At 37.5% G+C, this 13,293-nt stretch overlaps 1 long non-coding RNA gene across 1 annotated transcript; it reads right to left on the reverse strand.

Annotated features, from left to right (window-relative positions):
• Positions 1 to 5,551: 5,551 nt before the first annotated feature.
• LOC144359972 (uncharacterized) lies at positions 5,552 to 8,095 on the reverse strand. The gene is made up of 4 exons (XR_013422112.2): positions 8,006 to 8,095; positions 7,652 to 7,716; positions 6,105 to 6,242; positions 5,552 to 5,666 (listed from the first exon to the last, which is right to left on the reverse strand). It is a non-coding gene; the product is annotated as an uncharacterized LOC144359972 (long non-coding RNA).
• Positions 8,096 to 13,293: the final 5,198 nt, after the last annotated feature.

Consider the following 13,293-nt stretch of genomic DNA (forward strand, 5'->3'; position numbering starts at 1 on the left):
GTGTCATCACTTCCAGTCACTACCACTATTTGTTAGTAATTAATTCATTGATTAATAATCAAATAATGGGTTATATAATTTGATGCTAACCTTTGATCTGGGGTGAACCTTGCGACTCGATGCATGGCAGGATCCCACAGATTTAATAAGCTCTCGGACATACAGGTTGTGAATTTGAAAGCTGCATAAGTAAACTTTATCATGCATGTTAGTGTCACCTGAATGTTTGCTTTACTGAACTGTGGCAGTATATGCTCCAGCGCTGTGTGAATCATACAAGCAAGTATACTCTCTCTCGATATCAAATATGATCAGCATCAAGTCATTGTTTAGTCTACTATAATGTGTCACAGACTATGCATCGATTAGTATTTCTCCTTTTGTCAAAGAGACCTTGTCTAGGAGTATGTAGGCCCTATATTCTTGGAAGGCAGTAACCAGTGTTTAATGGCACAGAATGATATGCTCTAAATCATCACCAGTTGGCGTCCCTGCTGTGTCTACGTCTGCACCTAGCTATGTAAACTTGGCCAAGTCAGCCTTCTATGATCACTTTATATCGCTACTGGAACCAGCTGTTAAAAGTCAACTTCCAGGAAGCTGCAGCAGAGTGACAGTGACAGCATTGTTGCTTTATGCTAGTGTTTGGTGATTTCCAAGCTACCAGACCCCCTTGATGAAAATATTTCACAATGTAATTCATTGTTCAACCCAAAGAGACAGGAAATCAACTGAAATATCATTTCTTACTTCAAAGCAATTACCATGGTCAGTGCATTTCATTGATACTGTGAATGCAAAGCAGCAAGTATTGAAGGGTGGTGTGTGAGGTACCATGAAATACATGCATTACATCTGGAACTGATAATTCTGAGAAATCGCACCTGTTTATTCATCAGTTGGTTGGGAAAAGAAACTGAAATGTTATGTGTCCACCACCAGGCACTGACCACTTGAATGTTCAAGTGCCCCCCTTCAGTGGTTCAGTATATGGTTTATCAGTACATCCATTCTGTAATATGGATTTCATGGATGACTATGTACAAGTCATGACTACTGATCTGAATTCATACAATTCAAAGAAACTACTACTGAATTATATAACTATTTTGCGAAAGAGAGAGTTTTAGTATCAAAACTGTTTTTTTTTCAAGGGTGGTTAGACATTGCAAGTGAACCATGTTGCAGTTTATTATCTGAAAAGAAGCTACTGAAATTTATGAGTCTACATTTCGTCGGCTAGTATCAAGTGATGTCGCATCAACGGATCTGTATCAGCCTGAATATGGTAGCTGAGCATCACTCACCCTGCACACTTGGTGGACTATACCATACATATTTTTACCATACTAAACCCTCTGATGGTTTTGGTTGTTTAATAAAGTTATTAGTCCTCGTTCGACAAAGTCCGAAAACGGGGACTATTAATTTGGGTTCTGTCCGTCCATGTGTCCATGTGTTCGTCTGGGAGCCATTTCTCGGACACCCTTTGACCAATCTAAAATTTGGCATACAGACAATGTATGATGACCTACATATGCATGCCAATTTTCGTTATGATTCCATTAAATATGGTTGACTGGTAGCCATTTTGTCCTCAAATTTACTAAATTCTGATATTTAAACGTGTCCGGAACTGTTTCTCGAAGCTGAACAGGGTGCTTTCAATCAAACTTTGTATGGTGATCATGCATATTGGGTTATAGGTGGACTACATTTATTTTTTCTAGATTTGATCCAAGATGGCCGACTGGTGGCCATTTTGTTTTTTTGTCGTTTTCATGCTGATTCCTCCATAAGATATGGTCTGATTCAGTTCAATGTTTGTACATATACTTCAAGATAACACAACAGCATGTTTTGTTTTGAGATTTGATCAAATTTGTTGAAATGGCCGCCATTTTGTTTAAAATCTTAAAATCACAGTCTGTAACGTGTCCGGAACTGTTTCTCAGGGCTAAATAGGGCGATTTCAATCAAACTTTGTATGATGATCATGTATATTGGGTTACACGAGCACATCATATTTTTTCAAAATTTCGACCAAAATGGCCGACTGGCAGCCATTTAGTTTTTTTCCATTTTTGTGCCGATTCCTCTGAAAGATGTGGTCTGATTCACTTGAAAGTTTGTACATATAGGTAGTATACTGCAAGGTAACACAACAACATGTTTTGTCTTGAGATTTGATCAAATTTTGTCGAATGTCTAGTATATATAAGGGGGATTACTGAAACAATTTCTCCCTGAGGCCTGTCATATTCCTCTTGCCTTTCCCAACATCATCCAAGCACAGCAGGGGAAACTGAAACACTTCGCCTTCTTTTTTAACTAAATTAAATACCTATTTATCAGACTCCTTCCAAAATAAATATAAAATCACCTCCAGATGGCAATAATCTTGTCTTGACATACCCCAGAAAGCATTATTTTTTCAGCCTTGTCAAAAATTTAGACAATTAACCATTGCTGTGAGTATGCCTGGGGGTACATTATGCAAAGAACATAATGAAGGGTCACAACCATTGCGCCTAGCAGAAAGGTGGTTAAGCATAATTCTATGTAAAAAAGCGGCTGTGGTATTTACTGTAAGGCCCACCTGTTAGGGATTCATACAGGCAGTTAAATTCCTGTACCATGCAAGTGGCAGGGTAGTTGGACCTATGTCGAGCCTGTGGCCAAGAAAAAGTCCTGCAGAGACATATCGCCCTAGAGAGTTTTGGCAGCATTTCTTGCAGTTTGAACTCACATTTAGGAATGAGGATTGCAGCAGTAGGTACTTACCTGCATGGGAGGCAGATAGATGTATCTCAAGATCATCCCCTTGGTGCCCAAGAGATTCTTGAAAGATTTGTGCCCCTCCATTTCACCAGGAACCCACAGAAAATATCCTTGCTCCTGTTGGAGTTAAGTATCAACTTGCTCATAAAATTCAAAGAGGACTGAGGAGTATACAGATACAGTTCTCTGTCACAAGTAGGAGGCAGTCCTACAAGCTGATGGGACCAATGAGGCACTAGATAGGGCTTCCCCTATTAAGGAGATACTCAGAAAGACTATGGGTGGGTAATTAGAAGAGTTATGACCCTTTTGCCATTATTGGTCACTGAGGGTCGGCCTGTACATCCAACTACCAGTGGCAGTGATAAGAAACATCAAGGTGAAAAACTAAAATGACAGCTTCATCCGATGTAATTTGCCCTCTTCGCAACAGAAATACATCCCACGGACCAACGTCATATCCCACAGTAGGTGGCCTGGATTTCACAGTGGTTGATGCCCCGACACCTATCTGCTAGATTCAGAAGGTCGAGAAGCAGGACAACCAGGCCATCAACGTTTTTGGCTGGGACAGGGGTTTCATTATACATCAGCTCAGTGAAAAGCTTGTGGATAACCCCAGGATTAACCTCCTACTAGATGAGAAGACAGGTAAGCTCTAATACACCTGGGTGTAGTATCATGGGGAAATTCTTTTCTGGCCTCGGGGTTCTCCAACACGTGTCAGGGGGGAATATCGTCTGTCTCTATACACGTCTCTTGAGGTACCGGACCGGGAAAGTCACTTAAGCTTTACAGTCAAATAGACGCATACAACGAAATACATTTCAATAGCTAGTCATTAGCCACATCAAGAATGCCTCATGGCAAACTGCCTCGTCAAAGCCTCTCTGCCCAGCACTGACCAAGACTCTCTCGCTTTGTGGAGTTCTCTCTCTCTTTCCGTGACCAATGACTTAGTCTGTTTATTACGTATCAAAAACTTAACCAATTACAAAGCAGTTTAAAGACTCTAAGGCGTGGCCTTCACACATTCAACTTGCACATAGCCAATCAAACTGAGTACTGGACACTTCATATATTTTGATTAATCGTTCACTATATTACTAACTGCGAATACCAACTGTCAGAAATAGTAGTCCAGATAGCGACGGTTATATCGTTATTAGTTCCACATAACTGAGTCAAGTTCCGTCCAGGACCTCGCATGAGCCTAAATGATGACAGATAAAACACAGCCAGTCACTAGTAATCAGCTAAATAAATCAGTCAACAGATACGCGAAAACTAATTCATGACAGTAGGATCTCAATCGACTTTTGTTTGACCCATGAGCACAAACACCTGACATAGGCCCACAAGCCAGAATGTCATGGTATATGTCAAACTGCTGTGACGGTGGAGATGCCAGAAGAGGGTGCAAACAAGTTTTCCTTCCAGAATTGTCATAAACAGCTACTAGCCCATTCATCAACTTTGATGACTTTGATGGCCTCATATCCAAAATGAAGGGGCCCGTGTATAAACCACCAACAATCAACACTGCAATGTTGTTGTATGTTGTGATTGCTACAAAAAGGCTTCTGTTAAATACCGAGACCAAATACAGCAAAGATTTTTCTCGTACTCCAGTATAAAGAAAAGGAGACCAAGACTTATCAACCCAAAAGCCATGAGATCGATGCAAAAGGATTGGGTCCCACAAGACAACCACTGTCTGTCTTGTGTGCACTTAATGGAGACTCAGTTCGAGACCATTTGTTACCATATTCTGTTAATATTGGAACAGTACAAGTCGTCTATGGATATGAACTCATTACTACTGATTTTTATTATGGTCTTCTTCACGATGGCTCGCCCTAGGTTTTGCATCACAGTGTGATTTTCATCGGTGAACACCAGACTGTTTGTGAAAGCCAAGCGGTCAGTCCCTAGAACAATTACATTGAAAGAGTTCTGGCCAACCACAACCACAATCACACTTATTATGGCAACTTTGCAACACATCAATTCTGGACAACCACATGCACACATATTCTGGTAACATTGAAACAGTTCAATTTTGACCAACCACATGTACATTTATTCTGATAATATTGAAACAGTACAATCAAGAAAACGATGTTCGTTCTGGAAAAAATCGTATTAAGCAGTTAATATAAATGCTCAATGAGAAAAATAAGTAATACATGACCTTTAAAGCGCGGTAGTCGTCGCGCTGCGCATGTGCGAGATATATGGGTCTCATATAAACGAAGATGGCGACTTTGACTGTTGCGCAGATCAACGAGTACGAACTGAGACGTTTCCAAGCTTTAATTAGGCAATTTTCATGTGATTGGAAGGTATCGAAGGAGTCACCGTCGATAATCAGTGCAAGTCGCGCCCAGGTCAAACCTCATACTTGTGATTTCCATTTGAAGAACGCATTGGATTGTGGGGAAATCAATATTTATCAACACAACTGTCGCACATGCGCAGCGCGACGACTACCGCGCTTTAAAATATAAATATGGAAATTATATAATATAGAGAAGACCATGTTCTACAAATAAAGGTTATAAGCTTGAGGTACGATTTATCGTAAAATAAAAGCTTTGTTTTGGCAGAAAATATATCAGTATTCGTTTATTTAAATGTTTAAATATTTAAAATGTTCCTATACATACAGATAAAACTCGTGTTTTCATTATTTCATCCAACGAATAATACAATGTCAAATCATGTATTGCATCTTACGATAAACTTTGAGTGAAACTTTTTTTTTAAATTTTTGAGTGAAACTTTCATGAAAAGTCATGGTCTTCTCCATCCGTAAGATTAATGACAGCCGTCCACTTCAGGACATTTCTTGAAGAGTCTTGACAAAGATCGAGAAGAACGACCTGAAACAAAACATCCACAATGAAAAAGCTTATGGATCTACCTTCAATGTGGTATTAAGGTAATTCTTCAATGGTTTCCGATATTGAGTGTGCAACTGCATATATGTGCAATGCATTATGGGAGAGAACTTCCCATTGTATATAGCTAACTAATTATCATACTCGAAATTCACTACTAGCGTAATTAAATGGCAATTTTGTTGAATGTTTTAAAGATATTAGGAATTATGATAATATGAATTTTTCATCCGAGCAAAATTTCATCAAATATGAAGAAATCATTTTAGAAACCGAACATTTCCCATAACATTTCGGACTCGTGTTTCTCGAAAAATTGTCCGGTGACCCTATTTTTTTTTTAATTTTCGGAACATTGTTTGTGTTTCTACTAACGTGGAGCTAACTAAGACTGGTGCATGTATTGAATAACGTACTTACTTGTAGCGACTGTGCATCTACCTATTGTGTCCTGACTGTAGCCGGGCTCACAATAACACCGAGCTGTCCCTCTAGTGACGGCGCACTGGCCGTGTTCACAGGCACCATATCTTTTAGCGAACACAATACACTCAAAATCTGCGAATATTAAAAAATAAAGATAATGTCGTCGGAACTGCTCATGTGCGAATTCTACTGTAATGAGCAGTGTTTACGATCAGTTTGCTTTTTGTGACTATGAAGTACTAGTTACGACCATGATTTATGTTCGTTCGCGTGACTAATTTCGGGTACGATGTTGTACTGCTCTGATTGGACAATCAACTATGCTAAAACATGGTCATGATTATATTTTTTGCGGGTGTCGTCACCTGCGCATGCGTCAGATGGCCATAGCGTATCATTGTTTATAAACAAGCGTCTACCCTTTGGGTTTTTAGCGTGTGTTGTTATCGTCTTTTGGGACTCAATTACCGCGCGTGCGCAGGTGACGACCCTCCCGCTTTAAAATCAAGTTTATCACCCCAGTGGATAGCGATGTCCCAACAAAAAAAGAAATATTTAGTTCAAAAAGTACGTTGGGATATATTCAATCTAAAATATAGGGGCACAATTAATCGCAATTTGTTGTTTCGAAAGTGTTTATCAGTTATCAACTTTTTTCGCCCAGTATGAATAATTGTTTTTGGAAATAAACTATCTAAATAGGCCAAAATGAACACTTTTTTGGAACAATTTCCATGGAAATCCATGTTAAAGCAATATTTCATAAAAGTAAATATCGTATTCATCATAATGTCTTAATAGTTCGTGACAACCGTAAGTACACATCTTATATCTACATATGTAACAGAACAACATTTTGAAACAATGATGATAATTTTTTACCTTAGAATTCAAAAAGTCACAATTTTCAAGGACGTGTTTTACCATATATTTTATCAACAGCATAAAATAAAACTGAAAACGTGAAATGACGCCCTCTATCGACACGACGTCTGTATCTAGACACAATGTGGTTTTGTTAAGCCGTGTAGTGTTTCTTATCAATTATTCTTTTTTTTTTAATCAAAGCTACCTTTAATATTTCACTATTGCCGACATGTCGGACTTAATGCCTAACAACGAAGGTTTGAGAAGCTGAACTGACAGCAGCCCGTGACTGCCGGGATTTCATCAAAGTATCTATCATTTGTGACGTCACATGTGTTAATTCTTTAATGTCAAAATTCGAAATTAATTTAAAATTAAAAAGTTTTAAACAGTTGCATGTCGCATTCATTGGAGGTTGGTCATATTTCATTCCCACTATCGTATCAATATATTGACCGCCACTGTCCGTTGCTGAACCTACAGACAGAGGGCTTGATGAGAAGACGATGAAATATAATGTTAATACTCACTAAAGAGTTCTTTTGAATAATTATCCCGTGGGTTTTGTTTGCCATACAAAATAAATAAATGATATAAATAGAAAAAACACCTATATACATACGTATTGAGATGAAATTAGTGCATATACAGACACGTTAATATCGCAGTCTCACCTTCTCCTGCCTTTACAATTGTCAGTAGCGATACGGCGACGATTAGTTGTTTTAATGCAACCATGCTGTATGTGGTGAAAATATATAAAAGAACTAGTAAGTGACAAGAAACGTGTCGGTTTGTGTGCGTGTGTCTCACCGCGGAGCTAAAGAGAGAGTATATTTTCAGCTCCATGGTCCCACACAATCCTATATGATGAACGCTAACACATGACACAGAATTCGAATAATAACAGTTATACACTACCGTTGTATACTAGTATATCGTGAGTATACGGCAAGAAAAATCCTTATATTTATGAGTAAAACTACCTCGCCTTGTATACAATACACATCGATACAATGTTGGCCTACCTTATACCTTACGGTTAGACCCAGCAGTCACGTTCTAGTACTTGTTCAGTAAAAATCTCTGATCTGTTTCGAGAACCAGGAGTAACGACGTAATTATGATAACGAGAACAAGACACCGGTGTTTTAAATTGACCATTATTGCTAACATTTATAATAACGATCGTATGCAGATTACACCTAGAATAAAACGGAAATAATTGGGTGAAATCGCGGAAAAGATAAAGGGAATATTTTGAACAGATTGACACAACGATCACCTGCTCTCTAAAATGAAGTCGTGAAATTTACCTTCAAATATGTGACATTTTTTTTAATTGAAAGTAGAATTGAGATATTTGAAAGATGTGATTTAAAATATTGAGTCAGCATGTTATGTCAGTTTTAGGGTATTTTAGAACACTTGTTTTCCATGGCAAGGATGTGTCCGAGTGTTCAAAATGTGACGTGTGTGATATCACAGGTTATGCAATATAACGTGTAGTTATGTTAGATGGCGAAACGTGCTGACACGTGTTGTAAGACAATTCCTCAACTTTCGAGATTGTTGAGCATCAGAAGTAGAAACTATGGCAACACCATGGCAACAGAAACTCGTGTCACTGAGTCAATGGTCCCCTATAACTGTTGACATATTTAATCTTATAATTTAACAATTACTTTCTAAAGACTCTGGCACGTGCACGACGTTCACTTATACACAGGGGCGTCGATCCATTCTGAAAAGTGAGGGGGGCACTTTTGTGTCCGCGTAAACGGCCAATGTCCGCGCTTGCGCGAACAAGGGGTGTCTGAGAAGGGGGGACTGCCCTACGTTCCGACATCTCTATGTTCCGACACCCCTATGTTCCGACACACAGTATACTTGTGTCAAACTTAATCTGACTAGCCGTGCGTGACCTTTTACTACCTTGATATGACCAGGATGTCCTGTGGGTTAATACAGGAAATCCAACTGTAGTGTAGTCCGGCCATGATGCTCGAAAGTCCGTGAAGGCGGGATCTGGCATAATGTTATCGGATAATTATCAGAGAATTATCAAACAATGTTGCCCATTGTATCATTCTATTAGTTCGACAATTATTTGACAATATCCGTGTCAGTTGGATGTGGTTCCAACCTTAAATCCTCCGATTGCTTAACTATCGAAGTTTTAGATCGATAATTACCGGAGAATTATTTTACCTTTTTTATGAAAGTTGTACTTCGATATTCATCAGTCGCGGAATTGCAATGTTGCCGTTTACATCCGGTAGCACCTTTCCAAGTTTATCAACATATTAATTAAAATCATTTATATATTTATTTATTATGCGAGAGATGAATAGGCACTGCATTTAGCATTCCGTAGTGTTTGCATAAGTTTTTGAGATTGCCAAAAAATACAAAGGTTTCACACTATCTCTTTCCATTCCATTATTGTGTGTTTTCGGCCAACATTCCTTGTTTACCTCCACACGTTATACGTTTTCCTATCAATCTAAGACATTGATAGGTCTCAGAGAATTCCATGTTTAAAAAAATTAAACCACCACCCAGCTTGACCCTGTCTAATATCAATCTAAAACATCGAAAATTATCAGATATTTATCCGATAATTCAAATGTACAATAGGCCGGCTTCCTCTAATGCGAGGATATTGCACAAGTTTATACGACCTGCAAATTTGATGCATAATTCATCGTTTAAGGTTAAGTTCCATATTAGACAGATTTCCTTAAGGAAGTCAGAAAGCACTATTATATTCCATTCTTCGTTGTTCCATTGCATTGTTCTGATATTCCTCTTTATTCTGAAAATATTCCCATATGTTACATTCATAAATTATAGTTGGTATAATACACAATTTAAATACTTATCCTTATATCTGCCAAAACATGTATATCCCGTATTTATACTTTACATTATTTCTTCAATATCCTTCGTGTTCTGCAGATGTATTTGAAACTGCCTATTCGCTCAATTGTGCAGTCGTCGTTTTTGTATTTTACGTTTGTGTAAATTACCCAAACTTCTTTGCTACATATGTTTAATTTACTTATGTAAATCTTAGGTCAGGCAACGTCTCGCCATCTATTTGAATTCCATTTTTATCTATATGTAATTTCTTGGCAGTGTAATAGCGTTCTCTTAAATAAATAAATATATAAATAAGTAAATAAAATATTGAGAAAGCATAAAAAGACTTATTTTCAAATACATGAATATGTCATGACTAATTCAGTTTATCATAGACAGGATTTGCCCAGAAAATGCCATTTGATGATTTTGAATAACGTATAATAAAGTTAATGAATTCATAATGTCAATAAGTAATGGATTATACGATGTAATATCCAACGTAATACTTGTACGCTACACCAATATAGCTTTAATTTGATATATAACATGATGGTGTTTGTCTGAGGTATTCCTATTTAATATATGACAGGCTATTACGTGATTATATCTTTGTATATGTATAAGGTTGACTCCATAAAATTCCCTTTTTATTTGACGCTGTGTATAATTTTTTAAAGCTAACATATTTACCCTGATTTTCGGGGGCAAAACGGCTCAGATTCTACAGCCAAAATTGACCAAATTAATTCCCATGTTTCTGTCTATTTTATGGCATGTAAATTTGACAGCCTTGTCTTAATTTTAATTGTACAGTCAGTATTCTGTAACTAGACTGATCACGCTGAACAGAGAAAAAACATGTTGCTTTGTTCTACCATGTGAAGGGGTATTTATCCAATTTTGGCTTCCGACCACTAGTGTACATATTTACATTGAAAATATGGCACATTCTGGCCGGCTTAGAATTTATTGGATGATCGTCGAACATAAAAGTACTAAACAGTGTACTAGGTCTCCCCGAGTACAAGTTGTCAGGGGCCACATGAAGACTGTCAGGTACATAGTTTATTGTTGATCTGAACGTTTGGCAATAATTAAAAAAATAAATATTTTGCGTATGAAGCTTGATAGGATACATCGCGTCTGAGAATATTGCCGACGATGATCACAAAAACACCTCCATGAAAGCCCATGGCCAGAAGAGTGGCAAGTATTATAATCCGGCATAGTTATTTTTTAATGTAAAGAAATGTAACATTGTGTTACAAAAGGTGAGCGTAGAATAATATTTGAAGAAGAATAATGATATTTTTTCTTATAGTAAAGAGATAAAAACGCAGTGAAATGTCAAAAACGTTTCTAAAATTTCGTAGGTGTCAGAACCTATTAGCATCTCAACATAGGGTTGTCGGAATATAGGGTTGTCGGAATATAGGAATGTCGGAACATAAGGGTGTCGGAATATAGGTGAGTAACCCCGAGGAGGGATGTGCCCCCCTCAGAAGGTAGAAATCTTTTAAAAATGCAACCAAAATGAAGTCATTTGGTGCATGCATACTTGGGGATTTTCATTCTTGATCATTAAGAATACAGTACATGTGGCACAGAACCAAAGGCCTTACACAAACGCAGGCTTTGACATAAGCCTATTATTGATATTTGGGTAAGTCTGGAAAGTGGATGGAACAGTTGATATTGTGTCCCCCACCCTTCAGAAAGTGGGGGGACGTGTCCCCCCTGTCCCCCCATGATCGACGCCCCTGCTTATACACACTACCGCGACGTGGCATTTCGAGAATGAAACGTCGCCTTGCCTATCACAGAGTGCTTGGAGTTTTGAATAGGACAACAAATGCCTACCATCAATGAATTGTGTTTTTTACCATTCGAAATAATTGTTTAATTTCACAATCGCAAAATTAATTTGTAATACAGCTCATGCTAGTATAAAGATCACACCGGGACAAAACAAAGAAAATAAATTGTGTTGTAAATGTATAATGAAAGTTAAATGCACACAAAGATAAAATGATAAAGAAACAGGAAAAGTTCAGAAGCCAGCATGCCATTCCCATAAACCATGTTGTCATTCAAGAATATCAATATGCGATCGATTGTAATAGCGAAGAAACACGATTTTTAATCCACAAAACAGCCTCACGCTTGGTCATGTTCATGGTCGGGTATGTTACTGATTATTTGTGTTCCCTATAACTGCACAACTAAGCTGATAGAACGGGTGCAAGTAAATAAAGAAGGCTTACATATGAACGAATCGTGACTTCGTCGAGTTGGTATGTTCCCATCGTTTCTCGCACCCGAACGGCTTACGACGCCCTCAACCACCTGCTAGCTCCCACGTGCCATGTGTGAGGATTATCATGCCTATATACGCGAATTCACACACATTATTTGGTAAATTCAAGTCTGATAGATATGATAATTTTTTCTCTTAAGGTGCCTAGTCATAATTTTTGACAGAAATAGTCATAAATCGCATGACAATGTTCATTAGTTTATTATGTACAATCATGAAGCTAATGTCTCATGGTACAATGAAATAGCATTATTCTGTGTTTTACAGTTATGCTTTTTGAGAAACGTGTCCTAATATTTCTTGAAAATCGTTATTTTTAGAACAATTCCATAGTACACAATGTTAATGAAAAATTGCATTTTTAAAACAATTTTAAAACCCAGATTTCTTAAATAATTCAGAACAATAAAACATACTCCATCATTAACAATATATGATTTTTTCAGCCTATGTCACCAGGCTAAATGTTGAGATATTGCATAATATCTCTGCCATAGGAACCTGTGATAATAGTGTCAAAATGGCGATTTTCCACTAAAATACAACCATCAATTTCTCGAAAAAAAGGCTGGTAAATATCCTTATATTGCCTTGGAGAACAGTTTATTGCAAAATGAATAAATTCTGGGTATTTTATTTTATGAGTAGGTTTCTACCTTAACAGAGATCACAAAATCGAAAGTTCTATTGGCGGCAATTCATAATATCCAATTAGCGTTTGTGAAAAATAGACAAATAGACGGTGTGAGTTAAAGTAGAACATATTTTTGTTATATTACCCGAACGTCTGACAATATGCCACCGTTTTCATTGAGGGTGAGAATTATAGGCTGTACACCACAATTTGTATCAACTTGATGAGAGGGTGACGTTGATGAAATCTGCTCATAGCATGGTATGCTTATACTTCACAATGTGTTATTTTAATATTATACCTCAAACCAAACCTTTGATTTGTGAGTGGAATTTTAGCTACAGCCAGCTGGAATTGAAATTACTGATACTGATACTCAATTGTGTGTTCCAAGTATTGTTTAAAGAAACCACTACTGGGTTCTTTTCTCAGGACCAAACGCCAGGCATTAGATCAACGTCAAATTTAAATGATGACTGAAATCAGTCTTAAACTTG

This window comes from Saccoglossus kowalevskii, chromosome 6 (assembly GCF_978046115.1).
Source record: "Saccoglossus kowalevskii chromosome 6, keSacKowa6.1, whole genome shotgun sequence".
NCBI lineage: Eukaryota > Metazoa > Hemichordata > Enteropneusta > Harrimaniidae > Saccoglossus > Saccoglossus kowalevskii.